Source organism: Capsicum annuum, chromosome 10 (assembly GCF_002878395.1).
Source record: "Capsicum annuum cultivar UCD-10X-F1 chromosome 10, UCD10Xv1.1, whole genome shotgun sequence".
NCBI classification, from domain to species: Eukaryota; Viridiplantae; Streptophyta; class Magnoliopsida; order Solanales; family Solanaceae; genus Capsicum; species Capsicum annuum.
This window is the reverse complement of record NC_061120.1, coordinates 108,730,958-108,751,390: the sequence shown is the minus strand read 5'-3', so window position 1 is coordinate 108,751,390 and position 20,433 is coordinate 108,730,958. Positions and strand designations below refer to the sequence as shown.

The 20,433-nt window shown below is 35.9% G+C and overlaps 1 non-coding gene across 1 annotated transcript; it reads left to right on the top strand.

The window, feature by feature from the left end:
• Positions 1-19,043: 19,043 nt before the first annotated feature.
• LOC124888211 lies at positions 19,044-19,150 on the top strand. The gene has a single exon (XR_007046343.1). It is a non-coding gene; the product is annotated as a small nucleolar RNA R71 (small nucleolar RNA).
• The last annotated feature ends 1,283 nt before the right edge of the window (positions 19,151-20,433 follow it).

Here is a 20,433-nt window from a genome sequence, read left to right as displayed (position 1 = left end):
GATTTTGAGATAAATTGCTAAAATTTTTAGATTTCTATATGAGTTATGAATCTATATGCTATCTACTATGCCTTTGATGAGTTTTAACTAGAGATTGAATTATGGGTTACTAAGCTGTACATGAGCCTTGAGATTTTATGAACTATTGTGCTATAAGAACCCATGATTTGATCATTCCGATATTATTGAGAAATGTTTTGACCTAATGGTCAGTAATTTTATAAATCCACTCTACTACATATGATTACAGATTTCATTATTAGGTTTTTGATAAACCATGTGATTATTTAAAGTGGATTTTCATGAGATGACCGAGATAATCTAAAAGGGAGTAGTATTTAGCACCGAGTTGGGTAAGTTGCTATGGTTTCTTACTCCAGTACTACATGCCACCATTGGTTGGGCCTAACGCTGAGATGATTATTGGGCCTAAGGCCAAGATATTGGGCGTGAGGCTGAGATAAGTGATCACTAAATGAGGTTATACTCCTTGGAAAGAGTATGATGATCCTCCGCAACATGGGGTAACTTCCTTAGGAGGACAAAACATTGGACTCCATGTAGCTTTTATGGTTTATATCGGTTAAAGAGAACCTCCATTCAAACTAAAGCTTTGAGATAAATTATTTCTTAAGACTAAACTATTTTCTCTTGGTATGAGTATTTTCGCTAAACTAGAGTATATTTCCACTGAGATAGAATAATTTCCTTAAAGCATGAAATAAGATATTTTCCTAAAGTGAATGAAATTCCTTCAAGTATGTTTCAAGTTATATGTTTCTGAATTCCAAGTACTTTAGTTCAAATGAGTTATGAGTTCTTGAGCATTAAAGAAATTTTACTTTCCATGAGGTATATAAATGAGTTGAAAATATTATTTAAAGTTTCCTTTAGCCTATGGGCAATGAGAATAAGATAAGATTACTGATTTTAAAGTTTAACAATGATGACTCACGAGATTTGTATTACATGCTCCCTTCTACATAATTCATGAGCTTTACATTTTATACTTAGTCAAGACATGTGAGTTATTACTTATTGCATGCATGATTAGATTAAAGAGTATTGATGTTGTTTAATATAAACGCATGTACCCCCACATACTTAGTACATTACCAAGTGCTGATAAATATATAGGTCTATATGCTACATCATCTCCTAATGTTGGTGCAAACTTATAGTGCATGTACCATATCCAATTAGTTTACAACTTTCAGTCAGCAGGTGATGAACCCTTTTGATTTAAGGCCTTAAATCAGTCATACAGTTTGAGATGTGTTGTATTTTCTATGTTCAGTCATATTTAGTTGGGGTAGTTGGCAGTCATGAACCAGCTAACCATAGATGGTACTAGTAGATGCTTCATGGATAGTCTGTAAAAGTTGATATATTGAGTTTCAGTCCTATTGTAAAAGCAGAGTTGTAACCTTTTGATTTTAGTTTTGTATTGAGCAAATTCATAATACAGTTATCTTTTGCCTTATTCCTTCAAATTTATGCATATTATTTAGTCGCTTATGGGTTATACATATAGAAGGGTTAACTTGGGGTCACCAGTAACCCTAAGCACCGTGTGGCATCCCGAGGGATTATTTTGGGTTATTACAAACTTGTTATCACAGCATAAGGTTCAAGTGTGCTAGGGTGTCTATGAAGACGTATCTAGTAGGGTCTTGTAGAATGGAATAGAGATGTCTGTACTTTTCTTCGAGAGGCTACAGGGCATTTAGGAAATATCTCCATTCTTTCTAGTCTTAAGTCATGCTATAGAAAGATTCTCTAGGCGCTTACACAGATTCTTATCGTCCTCTATTCAGGCCATCTCTGCCTTATTTTAAGGTATTAGAAACATTAAACCTTGAATCTTTACATATAGTAGCGTGAATGTAATAAAGCTAGAAAGTATCCTATCAGTACTTTTGAGTTTTGATGATTGAAGTGCTTTAGTCTTGATTTATGAAAGTCGTGTACTAAGCCCAAGTTAGAGGTACTTTCATATTCCTTCTCAGAATCCATAATGTAAAGGATGATTCCTGACCTATGTATTATTCTTGATATATCATGATTAGTATGTTCCAGTTCTTTCCCAGATAATATTCTCAGACTAGCTAGTAAGAAGCTTTAGAAGCCTCTTAAAGCGGCTTGATAAGAGTCTTTTAATATGTCATGAGTCTCTCGTGTTTAAAGTTATTGCCTCACTTTTATGAGTAATGGAATTGATATAGAATGAGATTTGTTTTCTTTGATCATTGATTATTATGTGTCAAGTTTCTATCTCTTGCAATATGTAATCTTGTTATCATTATGTTTTTTGAAAGAAAAATCATGTCTAGTGAAGCCGTGTGGGGCTCTTTTGATTCACTAGCATAGTTCCATTGTTATCCATCCTATTTTCTTATTTAAAACACAAAACCAAAGTCTAATGAAGCCGTGTAAGGCCTATTTTGATTCACTAGCAACTTGATATGCATCATATTGTTATTGTGTTGGTTGAAACCAGGGGTCTAGTGTTATGGTGACAAGAAAAGTGGTAAGGGTCATTTACTAAATTTATATGAATAAATGTGTAGCTGATTTTATTGAAAATGTTTGGGCTAGTAATGACGTATTATGTCCTTGCTTGTTTGTTAGTGAGAGGTATAGAAGGAGTCATTTATTAAGGGAAAATATTATTTGCTTGAAGTATTAAAAGAGTCATTGATGACAATTGTTGTGTGGGAAAGTATAGGTTATTAATGAAAGTACCTGGTGGATGGGTGTTATTGATTTAGGCATCCCAGAGATTTTAGGTTGGAGTTTAGTTAAGGCCTATAGGGAAATGAGCTAAGTTGGGGCTGTATTATTTTTTGAGGATTATTGTATGTTGTCTGGTTAGTAGTAACACTAAATTTCTAGATGGGACTAGTGAGATAGTAGATGATGCCCTTAATAGCTAAGTTAAGGAGTTATGAAAGGAGATGCTGGGTATGATTTTGTTCTCATGGTTTAGAAATATAAGTTTATAAGCGATGTAGTGGTAGGCTATGACAAAAGTAGTGTGGTCCAATAAAATATTTAGACGTACCCGTTCAAAGCGTTAAGTATTAAATGATGACTATTGGGGCTATAGAAGGATGATCTGCATCTCAGGATGTGGTATTATAAGTTGGTGTTACGCTTTGAGGAGTAGAGTGATAAAACGTGACTTGGAGCAGTTACAACTGATTGAGGACTTGACCCTGGATAGGGAGATTTGGAGGAAAAGCATTAGGATAGGGGGACTAAGGGTGTGGATAACTCATAGTCTGTAATTCGGTGGACTTTGGTGTCCTTGGTTTGCTAGATGTGCAATTTGTTGTGGATGTCGTACCTATGTTATTTTATGGTTCCCTATGCTTTTGATGCTTTTGTATACTTCTTTTTTATCTGGAGTCAAGAATCTATCGAAAACAACCTCTTTACTTCTCCAGAGACAGTGGTATGGACTGCATAAAATCTACCCTCCCTAGACCCCACTTACGTAGGATTATAATGGGTGGGTTGTTCTTGCTATTATTGTTTTATGCTTTGAAGTGTAGTCATTCGGGTCAAGTTCTTTTGTTCATGTACATCATTATATCCCCGACTTTAGAGAAAAGTGATTTCAGCCAGACTAGAGTTTATGTGGTGGTTCACTGCCTTGGAGTGATAGCTTAAGTCTAAGGGGGAGATGATAGAACCGTTGATCGGGTCTGACCATAATATTCTAGTAGATGTACCAGTGAGCTATAGAATAGCTTTGAGAAGGATTGATGCTTTACCCAATCTCATTTTAGTGCTTTCAGTTTTCCTAATACCTACTCACGTTTTATGTTTCTGTTCCATGATCCTAATCCATGTTCATGTATATGATAGAGAATTATGTACTCTCGTAGTTCCTAAAATGATGATTTCCAGTTCATTCAATAGTCGGGATCCCATTCCACAAGTTTTGAACTCCAATTTTTGGTCATGCAACTCATGACATAAGTACTCAAGTAATACTTTTAGTGATTCAGGAAGTTCAGATTTATATCATGTATGTCCTCAGGTCAAACCACTTTGATAAGTTAATGAGGTTAAATGCCTCAAGCCTTAGTTGAGTGCCAAGTTATGTACAATGCCTCTTCATGCTTCAGGTCCTTATGTTGTAACTTTTCAACGACCTCTTTCTCAGGTCGCGATAGAGATAATAAACAGTGGTGCCGATAGGAGAGAGTAAGTGTGTCATGTTAGGGAACATATTCGTATATAGATGTTGATTCATAGGTCCCTCCCATATAAGAACCTCAGGAACCCTTTTCTAAACTTTAATGATTTTACGTTTATGAGTTTCCACGATTCATGTAAGTTAAAATTGATGTTCATGCTATGACTGAGTTATGATTTGTGTTTGTTTATAAGGTTATCAAGTTTTGACCCTAGTATATGATATTCATGTGATGTTCATTATAAACCCTGTTCAAGTTGCTTGCTAAGTGATATGTTCATGTCAATTAAGTGTAGAAGTTGTTGAATAAGCAAAGCATGCTCCCCATATGTTGATAAGATGTTTATGTGAAGGAATTAGAGCCATTAGAGCATGTTGACTAGGAATGACCAATTGTGTGCAAGCCCATGCATGCCAAGTGTTTGTTGAAAAGTCTTAGTGAATGAATTATGGCATGATAGCATGAAATTCCCCAATTATGTGCTCCTTGATACATGCTAAGCATTTGATGAATAAACTATGACGTGATAGCATAAAGTTCCCCAGTTGTGTGTTCTCTAATACATGCCAAGACTTAAATACGTGAAAAGTGTTTGATGCGAGACCTTGTTGAATGGAATATGATTTTATAGCATGTCCCTCTTTATTATTACATGTTTAGGATTCCTAAATGTGTGAAGTGATGCTTTAGTGGTTGTGATGGTGAATACATATCTGTGGCCTCGATTATTCATGAATGGTTATGATTTACTTTAATGTTGTCGAGTCCTGGGAGTATATGTACCTTACAATTTAGCTGCTATATAGAGCCCATGTCATTTTTCATGGTAATCTCATTTGAGACATGATTCTTAGAACTGCGTGAGTTATAGAACTCAGAACTCCCAGACAGTTACAAAATTTTAGTAATCTTAGTATCATTAGCACTCTGGCCTCAGTTCTGTACTTAGCTCATATCTAGTAGTATTCATGTGTTCAGTTCAGAACTTCATGGTATTCGAGTAAGCTATTCAGAGCTCAGTATCGTCAGTTTTCGAGACCACTTACCAGAGAGGGCTGATCTCAACTTCAGTATTCACCTATCAGTGTCAGAAGGTTCAGTTACTGAGTACCAGTCTTTAGAGTAGAACTCAAAAATCAGGACTATCCAATACAATCACTTATTTTATTAAGGAACTCAAGTAGTTCCATAGATTTGTGGACCACCCACTAGATAGGCATGGTCTCACATAAAGTTATTCATTACCAGATCTAGAGATCACCCGTCAGATAGGTTTGATCTCGTTCTCAGATTCAGTGATTATTCTTATTATTAGATTCAGAGATCTTCTGCTAGATAGGATTGATCTCAGATGTAATCCTTTTTTTTATCATTGATAGTAGATTTCGAAATCATCCGTTAGAGAGGTTGGATCTCCCATCCAGTCAGTCAAGAGTATAAAGCTCAGAATTTAAGATGAAGTCAAGTTAGCCTAGATTCAGATGAAGATAACATTCTTCCTTCATTCAGCTCCTCTCTAATCTGAGATTCAGTTGCATAGCTACTCCTATAATGAATATATGTGTTCTTCAAGTATCACAAGTTTAGAGAGATATAAATTCAGTTTGATAGGTATTTCCGCTATGCATCCTCAGTTTTTTCTATTTTCATAGCCTAGCAAGCGACATTCGAGGATGAATGTTCCCAATCGGGAGATATTATAAGACGCCGCAAAAGTACGCTCGTGGTCTGAGCCTTAGAAAGTGTCAAGTGAAGTGTTATTCTAACCTTAAAAGATTGAGAAGTGACTACCCAAGTGATTGATGTTTAAACCATATAGAATTTTCTTAAATACGGCTTTTATTCATTTGGAGAATTGAATTATCTTTTCAATGATTCAAATTGAATCCAAATTTGGTCTCAGGATGAGAAGTTATGGCTATTTTACTTAGAGTTATTACAACCGCACAGGTGCGACGGAGATCCCACAGACTATTGAGTCTGCGATGGACCATCAGGCTAAGTGATGGACCGTCGCTTAAACCGTCGTATCGAGGCAGTAAGATCATTTTCTGGCCAATGTGCGAAGGATGACCCGACTGACCGTTAAGCTTGTGACGGACTGTCGCTTCGACCTTCGCAGACCCCATTCATCATTTTTAACTCATTTTAAGAAAGGGCTATTCAGTCTTTCCACTCTTATCAACCAGATATATTCCAAGCAAAGAAAAGGGCATTATTCATCATCAAAAACACTAAAGTATTTTCTCTTGATATGAGTATTTTCCCTAAACTAGAGTATCTTTCCATTGGGATATAATGATTTCCCTAAAGCTTGGAACGAGATATTTTCCTAAAGTGAATGAAACGCCTTCAAGTATGTTTCAAGTTATATGATTCCGAATTCCAAGTACTTGAGTTTAAAAGATTTATGAGTTCTTGAGCATTAAAGAAATTTTACTCTCCCTGAGGCATAAGAATGAGTTGAAAGTAGTGTTTAAAGTTTACTTTAGCCTATGGGTAGTGAGATTAAGATAAGATTACCAATTTCAATGTCTAACAATGATGACTCACGAGATTTGTATTACATGCTCCATTCAACATGATTCATGAGCTTTATATTTTATACTTTATTCAAGCCATGTGAGTTATTACTTATTGCATGGATGATTTGATTAAAAAGTACAGATGTTGTTTTATATAAATGCATGCACCCCCACATACTCAGTACATTCCCAAGTGCTGATCCACATATATGTGTATATGCTACATTGTCTCTTAATATATGTGCAAACTTGTAGCGCATGTACCATATCCAATCATTTCGCAGCTTCCAGTCAACAGGTGATGAACCCTTTTGATTCAAGGGCTCGAATTAGTCATACAGTTTAAGACGTGTTGAATTTTCTTTGTTCAGTCATATTGAGTTGGGGTAGTTGAGAGTCATGACCCAGCTACCCATTATCGGTACTAGTAAAGGCTTCATAGGTAGTTAGTTGAAGTTGATGTGTTGAGTTTCAGTTCTATTGTAAAAAAGAGTTATAACCTTGTGACTTCAGTTTTGTATTGAGAAAATTCATAATAGAGTTATCTTCCGCCTTATTCCTTCATATTTTTGCATTATATTCAGTTGATTATGGGTTATGCCAATAGAAGGGTTAGCTTGGGGTCACTTGTGACCCTAAGCACCGTGTGGCGTCCCGAGGGGTGATTTCGGGTCGTTACACTTCTAGGTCTCTAAGGAATTTGATAGTTCAAGCTTAAGGTAGGTCAAGTCCCACTCCGATATTCCAAAAATTATAAAGTTCAACATTAAAAGCGTAACATCTACCCGGATTAGGCTAAGTTATCTAAATCACATCATAAGGGCTTATCAATCCTTGCTAAGACTATCAGGGAAACCTTCTTCATGTATTTCTCCTAAGTGAATCCAACACCAAGGTCATTTCCTAACTAAGAACTAGCAAGGTCAACATAATCCATAGGTTAAGGAGAAACACCGTTCTCATCTATTAGAGCAAATTAGATCTGTCTCATACTATTCATAAAACTACAAGTAGACTATACAAGGTTGTAGGCCAAGGGTCAAGCATATAACATTGTAAACTCAATAACCTATAAGAATGAACTAATCCCAATTATCACCGTTCAATGGTTTATTATCTAAACCCCACCCAATCTCATGAGATATCAACAATTATACTACAATCAAGCTCAATCTAAATACAAATAAGCCAAACCTACCTTGAGTCCAAGCAACTCACAAACCAACAAGCTTTTTCTTTCCTTTTGTTGAAGCTCCTTCCTCAACAAGCAAAGCTATCAGCAGTACAATCTAAGCATTATAACAATATTAACGAAACCCATTCTCAAACCATTGTACCATGGCTTAAAGATAACACTGTTCCAAGTCAGACGCACATGCAAGTGCACGTGATTGTATAAGTAATATAATAATTTAGACAATCAGATGTCATTTCCACAAGGACTAAGCAACTAGAAATTTAACCAACTTTTAGTTTTAGACGATGAGTATTAGGTGTTATATAGTATCAAGATGATTTCTCATTAAGATTAAAAATGTAAATTAATAAACAAGAAATAAAATTTTATGACTAAACCTAAGCAAGAAACGGTTGCAAAAAATTATGATAAGAATTCCTGGGTTGAGGCTTCTCAAACAATCATATAAATCTCTATCCTTATAGTAGTCTAATTGGTTATCGGTTTGTTGGTTCACAAGGTTTAGGCAACGATCTTGGTCTCCCAACCTAGAATCTTTTATCTATTAAATATTACAGCTACAACTCCTGCATAGATACAACAATTCTTCTAGATTCATAAAGCTATCTTTTTGCAATTGAACCAACTAAGGCTTCTAGGTATATACATATCCTAGATGCTAATTCAAACCCCTTATTTTATTAAAGGGTAAGAACCTTGCTCTTTAATTTCCTCATTCTAATCTACGATTCTCTCCCCTGATTCAGATAGCAATATAAATTTATTCTAATGACGGCCAACCATTAAAATAGTAAGATAAAGAAATTAAGAACAACCTAGGTGATAATCGTAAAAGAAACTAATATAAAGAATATTAAAGAGTAATTATGTTCTTGACCTCAACCCTTGAACAAGGGTATTTAGCCACTCATGTTTGAATTAAAAATGAAAATCAAGTAATTAATCATACCCAAAATTAGTATTGAGGAAAAGAAATTCAAAAGAAATAATAAGAACCCTAAAAAAAGAATTCTATGCTTTTCTGCCGCTGCTATACTTTCCAAAAGTGTTTGTAATTGTGCTCATGTGTTCCTTTTATACTTGGGAAAATTTTACCTGATGTGAAGCCTTGACGCGACACGTCGATAATCGCCTCAACAAACCCAATACATCGCGTCAATATCGCATTGATACGCTAGAATTTACTTTCAAAAATCATACTATGTTAAGTTTTTTGACACACGACATGACGTGTTGACATCACATCGTGTCACTGTAATTTTCTCCTCTAAATTAGGATAAGTGTCAGAACTTTAAACATCGATGCGACACATTGACATCGTGTTGATGCACTAGGAGTTGCAGAAGAAGAATTTTCTAAGGCAAAGAACTTATGCATCGATTTGATGCGTTGACATCTTGTCGATGCTTTGGAAATTGTTTTCAAATTTTGATTAGGGCACACATATTTGCAGTCGATACGATGCTTTGATATAGTGACAAATTTTTCTCCAGTTCTTTTCTTTCTTTTCCTCAATCCTCAAATCTTTTCTTTTCTCCTTACTCTCGTGCATCTCCATATGTTTTTGACTTTGATCCACATGGTCTTTCGCATCTTCATGATATGTATCCAATTTTCTTCCGAATCCATGGGAAATTTACCGTGTATCTTTAATCACATCGGTTAGCCATGAAAGATAATTTAACTTAAAATTCAATATAAATAACACAATTTTTATTCTCAAAACTAGTCCAAATATAGGTAAATAGTAGTGTTTGGACATATAGTTACACCCAAGATCACCACCCAACACTTAAAACCTTGTTCGTCCTCGAACAACTTCAAGTAGCACCACCATCAAACATTCTAATCACAACCTAAGAGTCATCCCAGTGTTGGGCATATGAACAGTTTATTTCACTTCGTCGTCCTAACAGTGACATTTAATTCTTTGTCAAACTTAATATAAGCACGTAATCAGGCAACCCAATAAGTAATTCAAACTTTCATCTGCATGCACCCTCACAACAAGAAAGTTTTCCCCATATCTCTCACAAATTTTCACTATTTATCATGCATCAAATATCAATTTTTACCACTCGCTCTCACAAAGAATTCATACATAATAGGTAATGAACCATAGGCTTTCCTTTAGTGTATTACTCTACTAATAGTCGGATGTTAAAGTGGAGGATCAATAGGTCTTTTTATGGTTGTAATGCAGGCTAAGGGACAGGTAGGAACTATTTTGGAAATAGTGACTAATCTCCTAAGAACTTTAATACAACACCACCATCAAGCTTACTCACCTTTTATCAACCCAACTTTTCATTTCATTATCTTTACATATCCAATGTTTCACCCCAATCTTTCTAAGCACATTAACAACACTATGGTAGGAGTATTTTTCCTTTTGCATCATAATTTTATTTTCAGCTTTTCTTCATACCACCATTCTTGTTACGCACCTCTATAGTATCCACCCTCAACCTAAAAAATTTACCTTAGTTAAGGTGCACCTTATCCTTAATGGATCAGGGCCAAAATAGGATCATTGTAACGCAAAAACCAGGCAACAATAACTGAAATTTTCACCACATATTATTTTCTATCTCCTAACCATCACAATTAAATACACAAATTACTTTTCTAGAGCTTCACTCTCACCTTTTTCTTTCTTTGTACTTCACATTAAATCTTATTCCATTATTTGTATTAAAGCGCTTAGGAACTATGGATCAAATTAAGGTCTATCAAAGAAAGGATTCGGCTACATATAAGGATACCAAAGAAATTAGGTTATAGGCTCAATGGGGCTTAACTAAGGTCATGCATAATGGTAGGTAAATAAAGTCTTTATAGTTCGGTTAATCAAAGAAATGACTAAATCACTTCCTACACCTAACACCCTTTCTTTCACTTTGTAAACACACCAGGAAAGTTCTAGTCATTCCTATACATATAGAATAAAAACAAATACTCACTCACTCGGTGCATGCTAAAAATCAAGTCGGATACTTATGGTTTCCGACATTGCACTTTATCAAATTCAATCATTAAGCCAATCAAATCAAACTACACTTGTTGGGACTTACATTTAAAAACATCTCATTTTGTTTCAACACAATTTCTTTTATAATCAAAGTAAAACATTTTGCCCACGACACCAAATTTTTCAAAGGTAGCGATCAGGGTCCTATTATTTTCTTAGCTTCCCGAGACGCACTCCCCTTAAGAAGGTCATCATACATCTATCATAAGGAAAGGCAAATAGCTATGACGTTGCATAATGAAAATTACCAAAAAGGGAACACATAATACTCATAATCTAAAATTTTACCTCAAAGGGAGAAAATAAAATACTGTAAATAAAGCAAATACTTTTAAACTAAATTTTTCCAAAGAGGGCAATCATCTTGCCAAAAAGGGCAATATTGTCACTTACAACCCATAAAACATATAAATAGAAATAAAAATACTTCATCCAACACAACCAATAACCAATATTATTCAGATATTAAAAATAAAAGAGATAAAAATGAAGAATATTAATGACCAACCACCCCACACTTAAATAGACCACTATCCCAGTGCTATGTATAAGCATAAGGTAGGGTGGCATCGTACTCCCTTCTCAGTCGAATGTCACCATGGTCATCACGTCATCAACATCAACATCATCCCCATTATCATGACCCAAGTCATCACCAGAATCTCCATCATAAGACTGCTCCTCATCCTTGAACTTATTATCAGAATAAGCCATGTGCCTCTCCCCATCTGTGTGGATGTCATCATCAACGAGCTCATCAAAGTCAGGCCTAATGTGAAGCAAAGTCTGAGCATGTGGTCCTAGTGGGTAGTCAAGCTCCACCACATAAATCTCTTGTTGGGTGGTTGGATGCCCCCCCAATCCTCAACTGTAACATAGTTAGCCCATATATACAGGCTGTGATCTCATCAGTGCGAGCACTACGCTCGGGCATAGTCAAATTCACACCATAAGGAGCTGGTCCTTTGGTGAGAGAAATATCAAGTGGCTTGTCACCTACAGGAGGTAAATAATCTGCCTCCTTCTCTAGCATACCTTGTTGCCAAAAAAATATGGTAAGCAGCCCACCAAACACATATATCCAACCCCCTAAGAATCAATCCTTCATCATGGTTGAGAAAATAATGGAACCCCCATTCACATCCATATCATCACACATCAAAGCATAAATAAGATACACCCTATCATGGGACACCTCCATCATTTGTTTCCCATGAAAAAGACAGGCATAGATGATTCTGTCCCATAAATATGCTTTCCAATTTATATGAGCAAATAGAAGTGATACATGCATACCTCTCTCTTTTTGGCGAATCTAGCTAACTATAGATCAAGTGACGCATAAGAGATGATGGATATATTGATAAGGTGGCTCAATGATCATTGTCTTCAGTGGCTCCAGATCCGCAAAGGGTGCACCTAACAACTCATTAACAGTACTCATAGTGAAAGTTATTTACATGACTACATACCTTGACCCATAAATCTTTCGAGGTCCAATTCGTATAGAATTCCCAAACTAAGCTTAAGTTACATGCAACTAGCTGCTCAAACAGAAAATTCATATGGTGGGCCTCTATCCTTCTCACCATAGATGGATATTTCTTCATCAAAATAGCCTTATTGGTAAATTGATTGGCTGAATTTTTTGACTCTCTGTACTTGGAGTACGACCTTCGTCCTTCCACAACAACAAACTTAGTTCTAAACCTCTTTTAGCCCATAGAAACATGTGGGGTTGCAGGCACCCGGTCAGCTTCACAGCTCCTCTTCTGCCTGGGATTAGATGGTCGAGTTGTAGTTTTCCCTTTTCTTTTTTGTTGGTGGCTTCTCGACATTTTTCCTGTTAAACATAACAACCCACAAACATATAAAACAAGCACCTCGACATCTAGCCGCCAATAAGTGTGAAATTTACCCCTTACTTAGTTGCTAGGCTTCCCCTTTTTATATTACAAGTCTAAGCATTGGTTATTCAACATAAACACACAAAGTCATTTCAAAGTTTGCATAATTCACAATCTCAGCTTAAGGACTAATGAGCGAATAATTTTTTACATAAACACCTCCACTTATGACTACATGTCATCTCTTTAGCACACTAACTTCAGTCCCTCAAAGCAACCTCTAAGGTATTGTGACATAGGTATTCACCCTACACTTAGTTTCTATCATATATTGAACATCATTATTCTTATATTTTTTAAATTTCCCCATGATTCTGCAATTCATCTCTTTTGTTTAGAAACAAAGTAACTTTGAAAGTGTACTTCATCACTTTAACAAGAATATAAACAATCTATTCTCAACATAGCTTATAGTAATTCTTGCAAATACACCACAAGAACTCAAAGCAGTTAAAATAATTTCAATAGTCCACCACCACAAATTTATGAGTCATAGATATAATAAAACCCTCAACCTACACAATTATTTTCACTAATTCACCTAAACATGCCATTTATTATATCAAGTCCATAAATCAAAAAAAGTTCATGCCCTTGATCACTAACTACTTAGCATCCTAATCATTATTTACCATATAAAAAAACTTTGAGTAAATAAAGGGTACAAGACTTACCTTTGACTTGATGAAGAAAAAATGAACAATGAATTATGCACCACAAGAATAAAAATTTATTTTCAAATTGAGGGAACTTAGAGGCGGCGACGGCACTAGGTTTCGGGTAAAATGTGAAATGTTTTATGGTCATATATATAGAGGGCACCCAAAATTTAACGGTCAATGCGACGCGATATATATCACATTACAGAATTGATGCAACGCATCATGCTTGCGTCGCTTCTCTGGAAGTAGCATAAAATAATTAGTCTAAGTGGTGCCTACATGCCAATCGATGTAGCGCGAGGCTTACCATGTTGATAGGACTGACTCAATGCATCAGAATCACATCGGTTTACTGGAAATAACTTTAGAACTTTTTTTAAGTGTGGAATTTATGTACTTTGATGCGACATGCTAAGATAGAGTTGATTCACCGAAAATTGCACCTAAAATATTTTCTAAGGCTAAATTTCCCATATTTTAGTACATCTTTTCTTACACCTTACCTTTTTCTTGCTATATATCACCTATTTTATTACTCAAAGACCTATGTTTATCATCTTACAATCTTCTCTTTCTCCATCAAGGTTCTCATTCTTGCACATCATTCAAAAACAACAAAATCATGTAAGTAAAAGTGGGTTGCCTCCCACCAAAAGCCTTATTTTTGGTCGTGGCATGACTCATGTTTTTGTAATTTTATTTTTGTTCTTCAACTACTAAAAATTAAACTACCTATTACATTACATTTGTGAGTTGCCTCCCAAACAATGTCTTATTTTACATTGTGGAAGGACTTAGCTCCGTTGTACTCCTCAACAAAGGTGATAGACTCCTTGTGCTTATCTAGATGATTATCCCAATAATATTTTACACACTGTCCATTTACCAGGAAATTCTCTGTCTTCTCTTTATTTCACAACTCTACAGATCCATGAGCTATCATTCGTACCACCTTAAAAGGTCCAGACCATTTCGATCGCAAATTATCCGGGTTCAAATACTCTCTCTTGAATTTGTTTATCATGCCATCCTTTGGTCTTCTCCTTGTATAGTTTAGCATTTTCTTGGGCATGAAACCTAAACTCATCAAGCTCATCAAGCTCATTCAGCTACAGTAACCATTTTTCCCTCATGGCAGTCATCTAAAGATTCATTTTTTCACTGCCCAATATGTTTGATGTTCCAGCTCTACAGGCAGATGTTATGCTTTACCGTAAACCAAGCGATATGGGGATGTCCCAATGGGCGTCTTGTAAGTTGTTCTGTAAGCCAAAAGTACATCATCTAACTTCTCGGTCCAATCTTTTCGCTACCCATTCATAGTCTTATGTAATATCTACTTAATCTCTCAGTTGGACACTTCAACATGTCCACTAGTTTGGGAATGGTAGGCAGTGGCAACCTTGTGCTGAACACCATATTTAGCAAGAAGATTTTTGAACCAAGTGTAGATAAAGTATGTACCTCTGTCACTTATTATCACTCTAGGTGTACTAAATCTGGAAAATATGTTCTTTTTTACAAATTTCAGCACTACCCTTGCATCATTAGTTTGACTAGCCACAACTTCCACCCATTTAGAGACATAGTCAGCTGCTACGAGAATATACAGATTGCCTTTTGAATGTGGGAATGATCTCATGAAATCAATCCCCCATACATCAAAGACTCTGATTTCTAAAATATTATTGAGGGGCATCTCATGACACCTAGATATAGTACCCAATCTTTGACATTAATCATAATTTTTCACAAAAGAAATTGCATCCCTAAATAATGTAGGCTAGTAAAAACCTTATTGTAGAACTTTTATAGCAGTTCTCTTACCCTCATGGTGTGCTCCATAAGGAGATGACTGCCAATCTTCAAGTACCCATGAAAATTTAGCCTTTAGGATACACCTACAATTGACTCCTTTTATCCTTCTTAAAGAGATACGGTTCATCCCAAATATAGGTACATGAATCATGGAGCAATTTCTTTCTTTGTTTTATGGTGGCATCAAAAGGGTACACCTCACAAGCTATCAAATTCATAATATCAGCATACCATAGGAACTGAAATGCATCTAAAGATAACAATTTTTCATCAGGAAACTCTTCCTTAATACTAAGAGAGTCATCAACAATATGGCTTTGACTTTCCAGCCATGACAAGTGGTTAGCAACTTGATTTTTTGCTCCCTTCCGATCTCAAAACTCAATTTCAAATTCTTGTAGTAGGAGAATCCACCTAATTAGTCAAGGTTTTGTATCCTTTATGTTCATAAGATACTTAATAGCAGCATGGTCAGTATGAACAATAACCTTAGTACCAACTGAGTAAGATCTAAACTTGTTGAATGCATACACCACTGCCAATATTTCTTTCTCTGTAACCGCATAATTAACTTGTGCATCATTCAACACTTTGCTAGCATAGAAGATCAAGAAAAATACCTTGTCCTTTATCTAGCCCAAAACAACTCCCACAACAACATCACTAACATCACACATCGCCTCAAACAGTAACTCCCAATCTACTGTAATCAGAATAGGTGCACAATTAACTTCTTCTTTAGTTTTTTAAAAGCTACTTTAAAATCATTCCTAAACTCAAAATTTGCCTCTTTCTCCAATAATTTGCACATGGGGCTTGTAATCTTTGAGAAATCTTGTATGAACCGCCTATAGAAACCTACATGTCCCAGAAAGCTTTGCACTCCTTTGACTGTGACTGGATGTGGAAACTTTTCAATCACTTCAACCTTTACCTTATCTACTTTGAGTCTATTACATGACACTTTATGGCCTAGGATAATTTCTTACTTAACCATAAAGTGGCACTTTTTCCAATTTAGCACCAAGTTTGACTCTTCGCATTGAGCTAGAACTCTATCAAGATTCTGAAAGCACTTTTTAAAAAGATTACCGTACACAAAGGAATCATCCATGAATACCTACAAAAATTCTTCAACCATGTCAGAGAATAAAGCCATCATACATCTCTGGTATGTAGCAGGTACATTGCATAGGCCGAAAGGCATGCATCTGAACGTGTATGTGCCATATGGATATGTGAAGGTTGTTTTTTCCTAGTCTTCCAGTGGTATGATTATCTGAATGTAGCTAGATTACCCAACTAGAAAATAATAATACTCTTATCCCATCAATCTATCTAATATTTGGTCAATGAAAAGAATACGATAGTGATCTTTATGAGTTGCTTTATTCAATATCTGATAATCAATACAGATCCTCCAATCGGTCACCATGCGTGTGGGGATCAAATCATTATCATTATTTATTATTATTGTCATCCCTCACTTATTCGGTACACAATGCACTGGACACACCCATTTACTATCAGAAATTGAGTAGACAATACTGCTATCTAACCACTTGATCACTTCTTTTCTAACCACCTCTTTCATATTAGGATTCAACATTCTTTGTTGATGGACTCTAGGTCTATAAACCTCTTCCATATAGTTTTTATGCATGCAAAATTTGGGATTAATTCCTATAATATCATATATCTACCAACCAATTGCCTTTTTTCTCCTCTTTAGAACTGCTATAGCTTTCTTTACCTGTACAACTGATAACCCTGCAGACAGAATAACAGACAAAGTATCTTGATCACCAAGAAAAATATATTATAAATATGGAGGGACAAATTTAAGCTCCAAGTCAGGAGCTTCTTCAACTGAGGGCTTGGGCAAAGGACCAATTGGCCTATTCAATGGTTTAACAAGCACTTTCATCATCTCAACCACAGCCAAATTCATATCCATAATAAATTCCAATGCTTCCACATCTCCATAAAGATCATGACCCATCAAAGCTCGCTCAAATGGGTCATCAAACAGCAACAACTGCCAATAAAAAGCAAGGTCAATAACGATATAGATGATAACTTGTCATAAATAGCTGGAATATTTAGCCCCCTGTAAACTTTAAAGACTTCTACTTTATCATGCACTTGCATTGTCCTTTTCCTAACTGCTACATCAATTAGTGACTGTCTACTTGCTAATAAGGGTCGTCCCAAAATAAATGGAACCACTGGATCAGCCTCAAAGTCAAGAGTTACAAAATCTACTAGAAAGATTAAAGATCCTACTTGCACCAACACATCTTAAATAATACTATTCGGCCTGGCAAGTGATTGATCTGCCAACTTTAAAATAGTAGCAGTGGGTTTAGGACTCCCAAGACCCATCTTCCGGTACAACGATGTAGGCATAAGATTTATGCTAGCTCCTAAATCACACAATCCTCATGCACAAATAGTTTGTCCAATGGTATTCTGCAAGGTGAAACTACCTGAATCTTTAAGCTTCATGGGCAATTTGTTTTGAATATTAGATGTGCACTCTGGAGTAAGTGCAATTGTAGCATACTCAGCCAACCGGTTCTTATTCACAACTATGTCCTTCAATTATTTTCCATATTTCAGCATACTCTGCAAAATGGTAACAAGAGGAAGATTCACTTAACCCTGCTTCAGAAGATATAAGAACTTCTTGTACCTAGCTTCCTCTTGATGCTTCCTTTCTCTTTGAGGAAAAGTTAAGCGAAGAGTCTTCTTGTCCATATGAATTTCTTCACTTGCCACTTTTTTCTTGGTTTCTTTCTCTGTATTGTCTTTAGAACCCTCATCATTAATTATATGACTAACCTACTCCTGAACTATATCCTTAGTTTGCAGCCCACTCTTTGTTATAACCGTATTTACCTATTTGGGATTTGTCTTTTTAGCGCTAGGTAATGCTCCTTGAGATTTTGTATTCTGTGCCCCTGCAATTTGACCCAACTGCAACTCCATATTTCTTATATGCAATTGTTGGATCTTCAACTCAGCTGCAAACTATGCCCATTGAGTCTTAATTGCAGTTGCAAATTGTAATTGTTGTTCCATAAATTGCTTCATCAATTTCTCTAAATTGCTAGATTGAGTAGTGTCCTGAGTATTCTAAGATGGTTGTGGATTTGGTTGCATTTGTCCCTTGTACTGATTTGCATTTCGCACCTGATTTCCACCCCATAAGAAATTAGGATGGTTCCTCTAGTTGGGATTATAAGGTTACTAAAATTTTGTTGTCCCTGCCGATTTGCATTCCCCCCATAGTTGACAGAATTTGGATTAGTCGTGCAAACATTAGCTACATGCTCACCACTTTTGGAAACCTCACACCAAGAATTTACCTGTTGGACTATATTCGTTGTAGCTGCTGGTTGAGTAACACCTAACTTTATGTTACTAAGTTGAGTAATTATATGATTTTTCATGGCTGTGAGCTATTCCTGTAATGCACTGAGCTGATCTACCTTCAACACCTCTGCAACCTTTGTAGGAGTACTTCTCGAGTCTATATGCCAGTCAGGGTTCCCTTGTAAAATCCGATTCAGCAGAGTGTACAATTCTTTATATGTCTTCTCAGGAGCCTATCCACCGGCGCTGAATCCAAGACAAACTGTGTTTGGCTCCAATCATTCTATGAAAGTATGCGCAAGAAAATCATTGGATTGATGATGGTGAGGGCAATTTCTGAGCATACCCTTAAATCTCTCCCAAGCTTTGTAGAGATTTTCTCTATCTTTCTATCTAAAACTCAAGATTTCACTCCTCAAGCGTGTCATCTTCCCAGATGGAATGAATTAAATAAGAAACTTCCAAGCTAGATCTTCCCATGAAGTGATGCATAGTGGTGGTTCAGCATGTAACCACCTTTTTTATTCCCACATTAGAGAGAAAGGAAAGAGTGTCAACCTGATATAATCAGAATTCACCCCTTCAGGAATGTATGTATCACTGATTTCTAAGAAGGTTTGCTATGTTGCTGCAGATCTTCTTGTGAAAGGCCATGAAATTGTGCTACTGAATTCCGCAATTGCACCATATTCTACTTCAATTCAAATCGGACACCTGGTTCGAGCTTTATAATACTGTTCGTCACATGGTTCTTGAGTATGATTACCACCTCACAAATAGGTCTAGAAGCTTTTTAAGCAAGAGCAACTTGAATAACAGGAATGATTAGAGGTGGAATATTCCTGGTATTTAGATCAACCAGTTCATTTCTTTTTTCGACCCTTTTTCACCATTGCTAAAAGATTTGCTCTGGTTCTGCAAATAGCTTTACCAGGGGTTTATTTCTCCCCCGTCCTGGGTTCAGCTAAACCTACAAAAATTCAGTCGCAGAGATCAAGTTGATAACACCTAAACTTAATATCAAAAATAAAAAATTTAGCAATTTACTAATTATATTAGTCCCCGGCAATGGCGCCAAAACTTGTTGCGACTCAGACGCACACGCAAGTGCACGTGATAGTACAAGTAATATAGTGATTTAGACAATTAGATATCGTTCCCACGATGACTAAGAAACTAGAAATTTAACAAACTTTTAGTTTCAGGAGATGAAAATTAGGTGTTGTATAGTATCAAGATGATTTTGAAATTGAGAATAAAAATATAAATTAATAAACAAGAAATAAAATTTTATGACTAAAGCAAAGCAAGCAACGGTTGTAGAGAGTTATGATAAGAATTCCAGGGTTGAGGCTTCTCTAACCATCATACAAATCTCTATTCTTGTAGTAGTCTAATTGGTTATCGGGTTGTTGGTTCGCAAGGTTTAGGCAATGATCTTTCTCTCCCGACCTAAAATCATTTATCTATTAAGTATTGCAGCTACAACTCTAGTAAAGACACAATAATTTTTCTAGATTCATCAAGTTATCTTCTTGCAATTAAACCAAACAAGGCTTCTAGGTATATCTTTAACCTAGATTCTAATTCAAACCCCTTATTTTATAAAAAGGTAGAACCTTGCTCCTTAATTTCCTCATTCTAATCTACGATTCTCCTCCCGAATTCACATAGAAATATAAATTTATTCTAATGGCACCCAAGC